Below are 11,236 nucleotides of genomic sequence, written 5' to 3'. Positions count from 1 at the left end.
CTGTGGTCATGCAAGTTTTCCTGTTTGATAAAGCTGCAATGAATTTGAACTTCTGGGACTCGTCATCTTTAGTCCCCTCAGAGGCTCCTGTCTCATCCTGATCTTCTCATTGCCCCATGTTCTGCGCTGGCCTTTGAGACAATGAAGCTCCAGATGGCCAATCTGGAATCTGATTCCCTTAAATGGAAAGGAGACAAGAACTCAAAGGGGGCAAGGTTTACCTCTCCTTTCTCTCTTTGCCTGCCCATATTATTGGCCCACCCCGAGAGAGAGCCACATTGCTATCACCACAGTCTAGGGTTGAGTACACCATGACAATTTCCTGCCTTCTCCCCCTTGCTACCGTCCCACTTAAAAGTGGGACAAGCCCAAAAAAGCTGTATACGTTAATCCTGAAAGCTCCCTACAATTTAATGACACGGTCTGTCTCTACTTCCAACATCTCTGCAGCTGTTGAATGTGTACTGGTTTTTTTTTGTAATCACATGTTTTTTTGTTTTTTTTTTACATTTTTTTGTGGACAGTTGATATTACAATTCATCACAATACTGCTTTTGATTTTTGGACTATCTGAAACACATATCAGGCCAATCTTTTGTTTTAAATGAAGGCAACAGTATTCAAAGGGTTTTAGCTGTACGTCAAACCCGTTCTAGAAACTTTACTGAATTTTGTTTCAGTTCACCCATTCCATCGGGGTGGATTGGCAGATCCGAGTGCAAAATAATGGGAGTCCTATGAAGCCGAGAATGGTCTAAATGCATTCGTTCTCCTATGGTTTTGAGAACTCATATTGGTTGATTGAGCCCATCGTTTGTTGCACCTGGAGTATAGGTTGAAAGTTTGAAATGAACGCATGTCACCCTTCAATTTCTTACAGGTTTTTTTTTTTTCTGCTATGTGTATTACTAGTTATACTTCAGACTAGAAAGCACTTTTAAAAAACTCTAACACCCGCACGGTGGATTGTTTTAGCCTCCCCTTTTGAATGCAACTTTCAATTTCTAACAAAAAAAGTGATATCCTGAGAAATGGGATGTGAGTGGTTTAGCTCCATAGATTCCCATTCCTCTGCAACTGCGGCTGGAACCCCCCAAGTGGAATCCTGGTGAACGAAGCGTCAGAAGAGGATGGAGACTTCTTCCATATTACTCCCTTACTATGTCGGTTCTCATTCGTACATATAATAAAGAAAATAAAACAAGTTTGCTATCAATATTCAAAACAGTCTGGGAATCCGGTGGCCCATCTAAGTAATTAGATTCAGCTGAGACTTGTTGGAGTCGGACTTAAGTTACTCTAGCCCTGCCTATCGCCTTATGTTATTTCGGCTTTGTGCCTCTCCAGGTAATAAACAGTGGTAAGATGTGGTAAAAGCAACCACAGGTGTGCACATTGGTAGAGAGGCCTGACAAGGCACCTCTGCCAGCAGAACAAAAACAATTATTCTAGGAGTGAGCCTACTGTATTGAGAAGTGTATACTTCTGGTATTGATGTATACATAAAAGCCATTATTAACAATTTCAATTCAGTGATTTTGATAATAGTTTAAAAAAATAGTGCAATAGCTTGAATATTGAAGCTCTGTTGTTTCATTTGCCTCGTTGCTGGCAAACGTTGAGCCATTTGAAAAGAAAGTAACTAAAGCAGGGGTCTTCAACGTCCTTTTAGCCAAGCCCCCTGACCTGAAGAGAGGCCCTATACATAGCCCCTATGCATAAAATTAGTTCAAAAAGAACTGGTCTAAATACCGTGTAGGTGGCCGAAGCCTCTCCACAAGGCACCCTTTTATGGTAACCCTACAATACTAGCATTGAAATAATTTAATATAATTAACCAAGATTTTGCGGCCTCCCGGCATGCCCTCTGGAGCACCCCCTGTTGAACATCCTGTTCTAAAGCACACATGACACCATGGGTAGCTACATTTAAGTCCGTCGCCTTTAAAGGAAAAGATAAACACTCAGTACAAACCCACCTCCCTGGTTACAATAACAATTTGAAACTTGGTGTGGTTCTCCCAAAAATAACTTATTCAGTTTTTGAAAAACTTTAATACACAGGTCAATCCGATTGGATTTGTTAAGGGTCCTGCCAAACCACCATGCAGTGTTTCATACACGGATGCATTCAGAAAGACATTTAAAACAGGGATAGCTACCTGTCAACACACAGTATATTCCGATACGACAGAGAGGAGACATATCTAGTTAAGGTATCAACCAACAGCAAGTGAAGTAGCCTCCGAACCCTTACTACTTGGAAATGACCTAAGAGGACGCATCCTAAGCGCAAATCGTGTCTGAGGGCTTCCAGGCTGCGGGCATGGAACATATTCTAACGTAGGCCTACATAGGGTTTAGCGCAAAGAACTTGTTTTATTGCGCTTATACCCCAAGGTAGGCAGTTAACGAGATCTTGTAGAGAAGGATTTTTTTTGCGTGCTTCCCCTTGGTATTAACAACTTTGTGTGGATGGTACTTCCACTATCCTGGCGTTCATGATCTCAAGCACTTTCTGAGAGGATACCAACTGAAACCAGCGGCCAACCCGTCACAGTGGCAAACAGCGAGCAAATACCCCCTCACACGCATTCACACGGGAATAGATGACGCGGATACACAGTGCCAAAGACACTTGGCAGGAGACAGGTTTTCACTGCAATCATCTATTTTATATATCTATATAGACTCCAGACTATTGCAGACACATACAAGCCGCTGTGTGAACCAAACTACAAGCGATATGCCGCCTCCTCCCCCAAGAGTCAGTTAGTTACCCTCTGAGTCCAAGTTTGTTTGTGCCCTTTTTGCAGACTTCTTTCTGTTGGCAAACCTGTTGAAACTTGACTTGACCCCGAGGCCGGGCAGCCTACGCTGTGCATCCTGACTCCGGACTGAGTCTGCTGAACAAGAGGACACAGTGAGAGAACAGTTAGGGGGGGTAAAAATGCTCAGCTCCCTTGTCTACCAAATAAGCAACACCATATGATAGGCTGGTTACAGATGGAAGGCCACGCGGAGGGCAGAGGGGCGGCAAGGGCCCGTCGGTGCGGGCCAAGAGAGGGCAGAAGGAGAAAAGGAGACTGGGTTATAAGTACAGGCCTATAGTTTCAGGTGTAAAGCAAGATATAGATTTATCATTGCATTGTATTTTTATAGTTGTAGACGCTGCCAATGCTGTTTAACAGTTGGATGTAATTTATGGAAAGTTGGCGCGCGGGGGCGGCACAGGAGAGGCACGGCGGGGGACGGGAAGGGAGCTCAACAGGGGAGGAATGGAAGGAAGGGAATGGAAGTGGAGGAAGGTATTGCAGGGACAGGTACGGCTGTAAAGTGCGGGAAATGCACCAGAAGGAGACGAAACTAGGGGGCAGTGGGTGTCCGGACACAAACTAAAAGTGTAAAGGGGGCGACCGAAAACACAACAAGAAGAAGAGACGACACAATACAATATAAAAGGAGAAACAAGAAAACTGCAATCCCAGGGATAATAACGTGTACAAGCTTCGAATACAGGACCGGGTAAAACCAGAAATTTATACGGTTTATAGGCTGTTACTCTGGCTTTAGAGGATGACAGTGACAGTGTGCGTGCGCGGGCCCCTTGGGGAGGTGTGAAGGTGTGTGGGGTGTGTGGTGATGTTGTTAAGCCACCACTGCCTGAATTTGTGCGAGGCCTGTTTGACCCGCTGATTGGGTTATGGTGTCTTGGAGTGTCTTTGTGGGCACGGTAGACGAAGATGACCGGCTGGTGTGGAGTGTGGGTGGGGTTTGGGGAATTCCGTCATTTTGACGTGATGCGGTGGATCAGCTCCTGTCATACTACCGCAAGTGATGGCTTCAGTCAGCCTGTTTTTAGTCCTGCAGGTGTAGAGGGGGTCTCAGGTTTGAGCTTGTTATCACGTGTTCACAAAGTAAGGTCCTATGGCAGTGGGAGGTTTATTCAAAGGTGAGGGCGTGGCTGTATATATTACGAAGGCCCAGGTAGAATACACGCCCGCCATTGTTTCTTAGGTCGGTTTTATTAAAGCAGTACCGTTGCCTGTAAATCACTAAAAAAAATATAAGATCTGAAAAAGGTTTCAGATAGCTTTGCAATACAATGACATATTAAATGAAGTTCTAACTATACTAGACCATGCAAGTCTCTTCAACTCCAGCGGGGTTTTTAACTGAAAGCAGTTAGATCTCAGGCTGTTCTGTTGCTGGCACAGGGTGTTCAGCTGGCAGTCTGTCAGAGAGCCCTATATATTCAGCAGCCAATAAGATGCATCAACCCATCCCGCTGCACCTGTGAGGGTCTTTGCTGCCCTCTTTCTGTTCTCTACAGTCGGGCGATGGGTTCGAGTTTGGTGGCGTAACATGGAGCAGATCACAGACATCTCTGTCAGGTATAACTACAACTTGCTGTTTTGGTTTAACAAACCGCAGAGCCATCCGATTCACGGCAGAGCGGGGGGAAGGCAGATCATGACGTCCCCTCGGCACTTACCAAGGCTGGTGATGAGACAATTTTCCCGCATCGTATTATGTGCATTAAGTTGTGTCCAGGGCTTTGGAACAGACTACTGATCATTCGGGCTGGGTATCGCACTTTATTTTCCCAGACCAGTACCTGACTTTAAACCGTGCCTAAGAGAGGGGGCGATAGCAAGTAAAAAAAAAGAAGAAGAAAGAACACACGTACGGGACAAATCTTTGGTGTGTTGAGCGCCGACTACTAGCCATCTCCGTGTGACTTTGTGCCCGCCGCTATGACTGATTGACAGCCCATCACACACAAGAGAGATCTGGGGGAAGCAGCTGCAGGCGGAAACCGTAGCTTGTGGTCATCGGGAAAAACAGTTTGCCCAGTGGAAACGTCATGATGCACGGCATTTACTTCAGGCCGAAGATGGGGAAACTGGGCTACTTTGCTCAGTTGACACGGACTTTTGATGGAGGCACTGGGGAAATAGGGCACAACCAAACGGGTTATTGTTGAAAACGCCTGGGGCCAAGAAACATACACAGACTAACCTTTGCAAATTATTTCGAACCGCCTGTGGAGAAAAACAACACCTTACTCTGTCCTTCCGTTCATGGCCTGCCGACACACAAGCCGCTGGCCCTTCTGTATTTGATGCTTGCAGAAGAAACAGCATCGCTTGGCATGGGGGGCCGCCATGGTTCACACACCGGAGCCTAGGTAATCCCCACCATGGGTGGACAGTGGGCACTCTCCAAGTAAGTCGCGTGCAGATTGAAGCGATTGACCGGCATAATTTCAGACCGACCGGAAGGGGTAGGCGGGTTGGTAGGGGACCGTCCTCTGATACATGGCAGTAGGCAGTCAATGTCTCAGAAATACCAAATTCCCCCACACAGGTACGACCTGGACGCAACCGATCATCACTCCTCGACGAGTTGACGGGGGTCTGTCTGAATACCAAACAACCTGAGCAGATGCCGGGGCGGGAGGCCGGAGGGCAGAGAGGACGCGGGACGACCCTCTCCACGCTCTTCCCCGCACCTCACCCCGGCGCTCCCGCCTCCCGCGGCTAAAGGACAAGAGGCAAATGTGAGTATTTTTTGTGGAGTCCAATACAGTAGTGTGCAACGCGGGGATTAAGACCTACCCGGGAAGGAAATGTAATAGTTATACTTGCACCCACTTCCCAACGGCATTACATTGTCCAGAACGCTCAGAGTTTTGTTTGTTTTTTTTTTAAATTGAAGCCTGTTTTTGTTGATACTTTCAATAATAGACCATGGGGCACGGTATGGAATAGGAGGAAATGAATCAAACGGGGACGTACAAAGGAGAGCAACCAACAAGACACAATTGACAGCTGTGGCGTGGCCGGAACACCATAGTATGCCTCATGTTCAGGTCATAAGGGGATTTGGAAATTGGACCAGAATAGGTGTACATGGTTGTGTTGTAAAAAACGACCATATTTGGTGATCCTGGTGCCCCCCGGGGGTGAGGTCTCGGGGGAGCGACCGAGTGAGACAGCTCACGGGGGTGGAGGCTGCAGAGTCCGTCGATACTATCGGTGGTGGAGCGCACAGGAGCAGGTAAAGAGCAACAGACTAGAATTCGTTTGGGTGTGTGGATGTGTTTGGATCTGGGGAAAAAAGAAGCCCTAGGGCATCCCAGGGGGAAATGACAAGTGACCGCCGGGGGCCCACCTTTGGTTAGTTAGCACACACACGCACGCGCAACGGCACCTCCAGGCCTATACCTGCACTAATGGAGAGGTCAAGTGATGGCTGCCAGCCGACAAGCCCTGAGCGTTTGGGGGGTGCGTGCCTTGCTCAAGAGCCCTGGCATGCCCAGAGCACCTGGCCGTGCCCAGTAGGTTGAATGGAACTCTCCACCACCACCCCCCACTCCTTACGTTTTTGGTCCTAGTGTACTTGAACCGTGACCCTCCGTTCCCAACCCATCCCCTACCTACTGACTCGGCCACCCCAGAATGTTCGACGTTCCCGACTGTCTCGGCTAGTGCCGTAGAACGCTGTGCAATTTTGAACGGCTGACTGACTGAAAGCGGAGACATCCGACACCTATATGCCCCCCCTCACTCAAACACATGGCAGGTTGCTTGGTGCCAGGTTTGTATGCACGTGACGCACCAGAGACAACAAATAACCCCAACCCGAACAGTGATTCCCCCCACCATATGCTTTTAAGACAATCATATTACCAATATTAATATCAATATTACAAAAACGTCAACGTTTGTCTTCCTTAAGATAATGAAAACCTAAAAAGAGCATCATTTTTTTTTTCCTGGATGGAGCGGTCATAATTCCTATTTGTGTGGTTCCCCCCCCCCCGAAAAAAGAAAAAATTTTGAACTGGAAGGTATTATTCAATCATGAAGTATTTCTTGAAGTTTGGCCAATGATTGGTTACAACGCCGGGCGGGTGATTTATGGTTATTTATTTTTTTGCAGAGGATATATGGATCGAAATCCCAAGGACAACTTTCTCCTATTCCACTTCAGTAGAACTGGGTGACCGGAACTCCCAACACTTCGATGCACTTCTTAGAGCAGTAGCTTCAGGCACGGAGGAGCCTCCCCCCGCTGTCCTGGAGAGACCAGAACCAGTCCTGTATTAAAGCATGGAACAGCGTAAGAAACCTCTGCTCATGAACCATTAACCAATAGATGAATAAGTGTTTAAAAAGTCTTGTATGTGATTACATTATGAATTTGAATCAATATTTAATATTAAACGGTTGAATCTAATATTTTTAAATGACTTATTTACAATAATGCATGTTAAATTTGTACAACATCCTACTGTGGCACTATTCATTGGCCTGATATTTTTTGTGTCCAGCGGCTATGACGCGCTCATATAAATAATAATTAACAACTAATGTATCTATCATCAAAAGAAAGTTGGAGCACAATCCTGGTTGACCACAGCAGGGAGTGGCAGTCTAAGATAGACTACACACCCTTCCTCACCTAATGAGGACATGATTTTAGTAGATTGGTTTGTTCTCTTGGCATTCTAATCCCATTTCTATCATCATTAAAGCGTTACACTTCTGTTGGGATTCCGGTTCTCTTTTAGGACCCTGAAGCGGCAGTACATAAATCTGCACTTGCTTGGAGAAAACTGAGTGAAGCGGCCATTGACAATTGGGAAAAAGCTCACATCCAGAACATGAAGAAGACTCCAAACCCCGCGAGTTCTGCCAAAAGATAAGGTGATAAGTATTACATGCGCAAATGAACTCAACATAACTCCCGCTTTTTTGCAGAAACATGTAACAGGTATCAGTTCGGGCTTCATTTCAATTTGGAACATCAGGTAGATCGGTGACTGGGAACACCTTACTGCGCGCAAGTCAAAGAATGGTCAACTCCTGCAGGAAGCGCGGTGATCAGGTCTCTGAAAGTTCCTCTGGAGTCAGCAGAGTAGCCACACGACTTTGATCTGCTTACATGTTTTGATCACCTAAGTGCATTGGACCGGCCGCGTGCACCTCCAACAATCACAGGAAATTAATGGGTAACTGCTCTGAAAAATGAACAGCAAGTAGAGTAACACCAGCTGGCCTAATCTCTCAACTTTATGAATGTCACAGAGTTCAATTGGTTTTTTACTTATGTGCCGCTTGCTTTGGGCCCGGGAGCAGTGCCACAGGTCAGTTCCTGTCATCGAGAATAGGGGAAAAAAAATTCTAGCAGGAAATCAAACAGAAAGTAATATGAAACCCGGTTCTCACTGATCAGATAACTGCGGTGTTTCCAGATTGGATGGGTCAGGGAGTTCGTTGACAACTTATCCCGATCAGTTAACTGCCTCTGGACGACAGTCACCGGAGGGGGGCAGTTGAATTATTGCTGCCATTTTAGTCCAAAAAGCTAACTAAAAAAAATCAAGTCACGAACGTATGTAACTGTGACGATGTGCATTAAAAAGGTCTCATGACATTGTACTCGTTTGATGCTTTATATTAGACCTAGTGTCCCCTACTACCATATCGAGCAGTCTCTTTTGATCGACAATAGGGTCCCCAATACGATCGGGTCTCGTATATAGACCCTTAGTGGTCCCCTAAGACATCTCTGACGTCTCTTATATAGACTTATGGGCCCCTTAATCCATACTAAGTCCTCTTTTATATAACTAGTTTCCCCTAATACCATAGCAAACCCCCCCACCTGAAGGCCGTGTATATAGACCTTAGTGTGGTCCACGAATACCATATATGAAATCTCTTCCAAAATTTGCTTGTGCTGATTACAGCCTCCAGTCCCACAATGAGCTTTCCTTTGTGCCATTTATAGTCTTTAGCTTGGACGAGAGTGTGTGTTTGTGCAGGGGGGGGTTCAGTGGAGCGGGGGCCGTGACCTTGACCAAACTGCCACTGAAACGCCATAAATTCTCTCTCTCAGGAGTGGCCAGATCTCTGGTGGCCAAGCCGAGAAAGGATAGGCCGTGGTGGAACGCATATTAAGTTAAAAACCGCAATTGAATTTCATGCCATGGTACTTAAGTCAGTTTATACACGGGCCCTAAGTCATGGCAGCTAACGAACCAGCTATGCCTATGGACAAATTGGAGCAAAAACTGACAGTTTAATTTATGGATTATGATTGAATATATTTTATGCAATTGATGATGGAAATCTTTAAAAAAGGTTCATAGCATGAAAAATTTCACTTAGGTTTTTTTAGTTCCCCCAGCCTGCTTTGTCCCCCAGTGGCCGAATGGAGAGGGGGTTACCCGAGCCCTGTTTTATCCTGCCGCTGCCGTTGAGAAAAATAAGCTCAACCTTATCGACGGAGCAAGGTTACCTCCCCCTTTCCTCTGCTTTGCCCGCCAGAGAATTTGGCCCCACCCACGATAGAGAGAGCGAGACATCATGTCTTGCCAACGAGCAAAGCATAGCAGGAAATAAACATAAGCGGAAAAGTGCGGCTTCTTCGGCCCTAAGTATGCGTTTAAACTAAAGTTTGACTGCGGTACCTTCCACAAAAAGACCGAGCTTGCCTTTTGGCGGAGTTATGCGTTACAGATAGCTCCAACAAGCAAACGTGCAATGAATGAATAATCACACTACCTATACCGTGGCACTGCCGCCTTTACCAGGGGGGGGACAGGCGCGACTCTGCGACCGTTGGGAGTAGGTGGTGTGTAGCCTCTTGGGGGGATGGAGAGGGGAACAGTAGGCTATGCAACACCTGCCCAGGGAGACAGCTGACTGACTCATGAGCGAACCGGCACTGGACAGTAACGGGAATCAGAAAGGTGAGGTGATGTGCCTTGTAACCGGGTAAAAAAGAATAAACCACAAGCTTCTGCAAGCCCAAACGAGCCAGTGACACTGATCTCCCTTCTTCGTCCGCCTCCTCCCATCTTCCTCGTCCTCCTCCTCGATCATCAGCACTGAGGGCCAATCAGCAGCGGTACCCCCAATACGGGCGGTTGACAAAGAAAAGCCAGAGGGGGGACCAGATCAGCGCACAATGCCCACCGAGCCGGAACCACAGAGCGTGGATGCACTCGGAGCACAAAACAACGGACCGCTCACCTGTTGGGTCGTGAGATGAGGTACGTGCCCGCGTCCACGTGCGCAATGAATGACGCAGCGGAGGCGGTCCCAGGCTTCGCCATGCTCAGGTGGATCCGCTGGCGAACTCGTTGGGTTTGAACTGCGGGGTTCCCAGGAGACGTGCGAGCGGGCCTGGCGGGATATCGAGACACTAACCTAAGAGCGCACAGTTACTGCAACGACTACAATCAGTCACAGCCTGAAAAAACTACAGCTCTTGCCAATTTGCGGTAGGGCTCCATACGGTAACCAAAATCCCGCCGTAAAGGGGTTTTGACTGCTTGATGCACTTACACTTATTAGCTTGTTCAGGGCCATCCGACCAGAATCCCAAACCTAAAAGAAGTGGTGCCCATCATCGAGCCAATTGTTTAAGCGTTGTAGAGGAACCCGCCCCAGATGGTCATTGCAAAACCACGCTTCTCTATTGTTGTGCACTACAACACTAAAACATTGAAATCATGGTGTTCACATCCCCAAAACTCATCTGGAAAAAGTGTCTCAGTCTCACCTGCTTGACTCTCAATGACTTACGGGAAGCTTACAACTACGGAGTAAGCGCATGCTAGATTATGATCTGCAGTGAGTCGGTTCCGTACCCATTGAGGTACTCCTTCCCCCAGCATGCGCGCAGTTCCAGCGGGCCAGTTTTTACTGTTGTTCGTTCAGCGCAGTGGCAAGACGGCTCCTCTCTGAGAGTCCAGCTTCTGCGCCATCCCACCCCGTTACAATCTGGGGATCCACAGAGCAACAAATGTGGTTTTCAGTTTGTTGAAATAAAAAAAGGGGGGGGGAAATAGGGCTTTTTTTTGTTTACTTAAAAAAACGACCTACCATTTTATTTATTGAGCCGCTGATCCTGTCCTGAACTTTCACATGAAAATGGTATGTTTTTATTGCCCTAAATATCTTTTTTGGGACGCGGCTCAGACTGAGTTCAATCCCCAAAGATTCACACGATACATTGCAAAACTTGCCAACTAGCTCGCAGGCGCGCGGTCTGCAACGTTCTGAAAGCTGCCAGTTTACAACCCGACTTCAATATTTGGCTTCAGTCTGCCCAGGGTGATAAAACAAGAACATCAGGACGTCCGGGCATTAGCCTGTTGCGCACAAAGTCTTTTTGGTCTGGTAATATTTCAAGTGTACTTTAGGCTCCCCTGCGA

This window comes from Etheostoma spectabile, chromosome 15, assembly GCF_008692095.1.
Source record: "Etheostoma spectabile isolate EspeVRDwgs_2016 chromosome 15, UIUC_Espe_1.0, whole genome shotgun sequence".
Taxonomy (NCBI): domain Eukaryota; kingdom Metazoa; phylum Chordata; class Actinopteri; order Perciformes; family Percidae; genus Etheostoma; species Etheostoma spectabile.
This window is presented reverse-complemented; position numbering follows the sequence as displayed.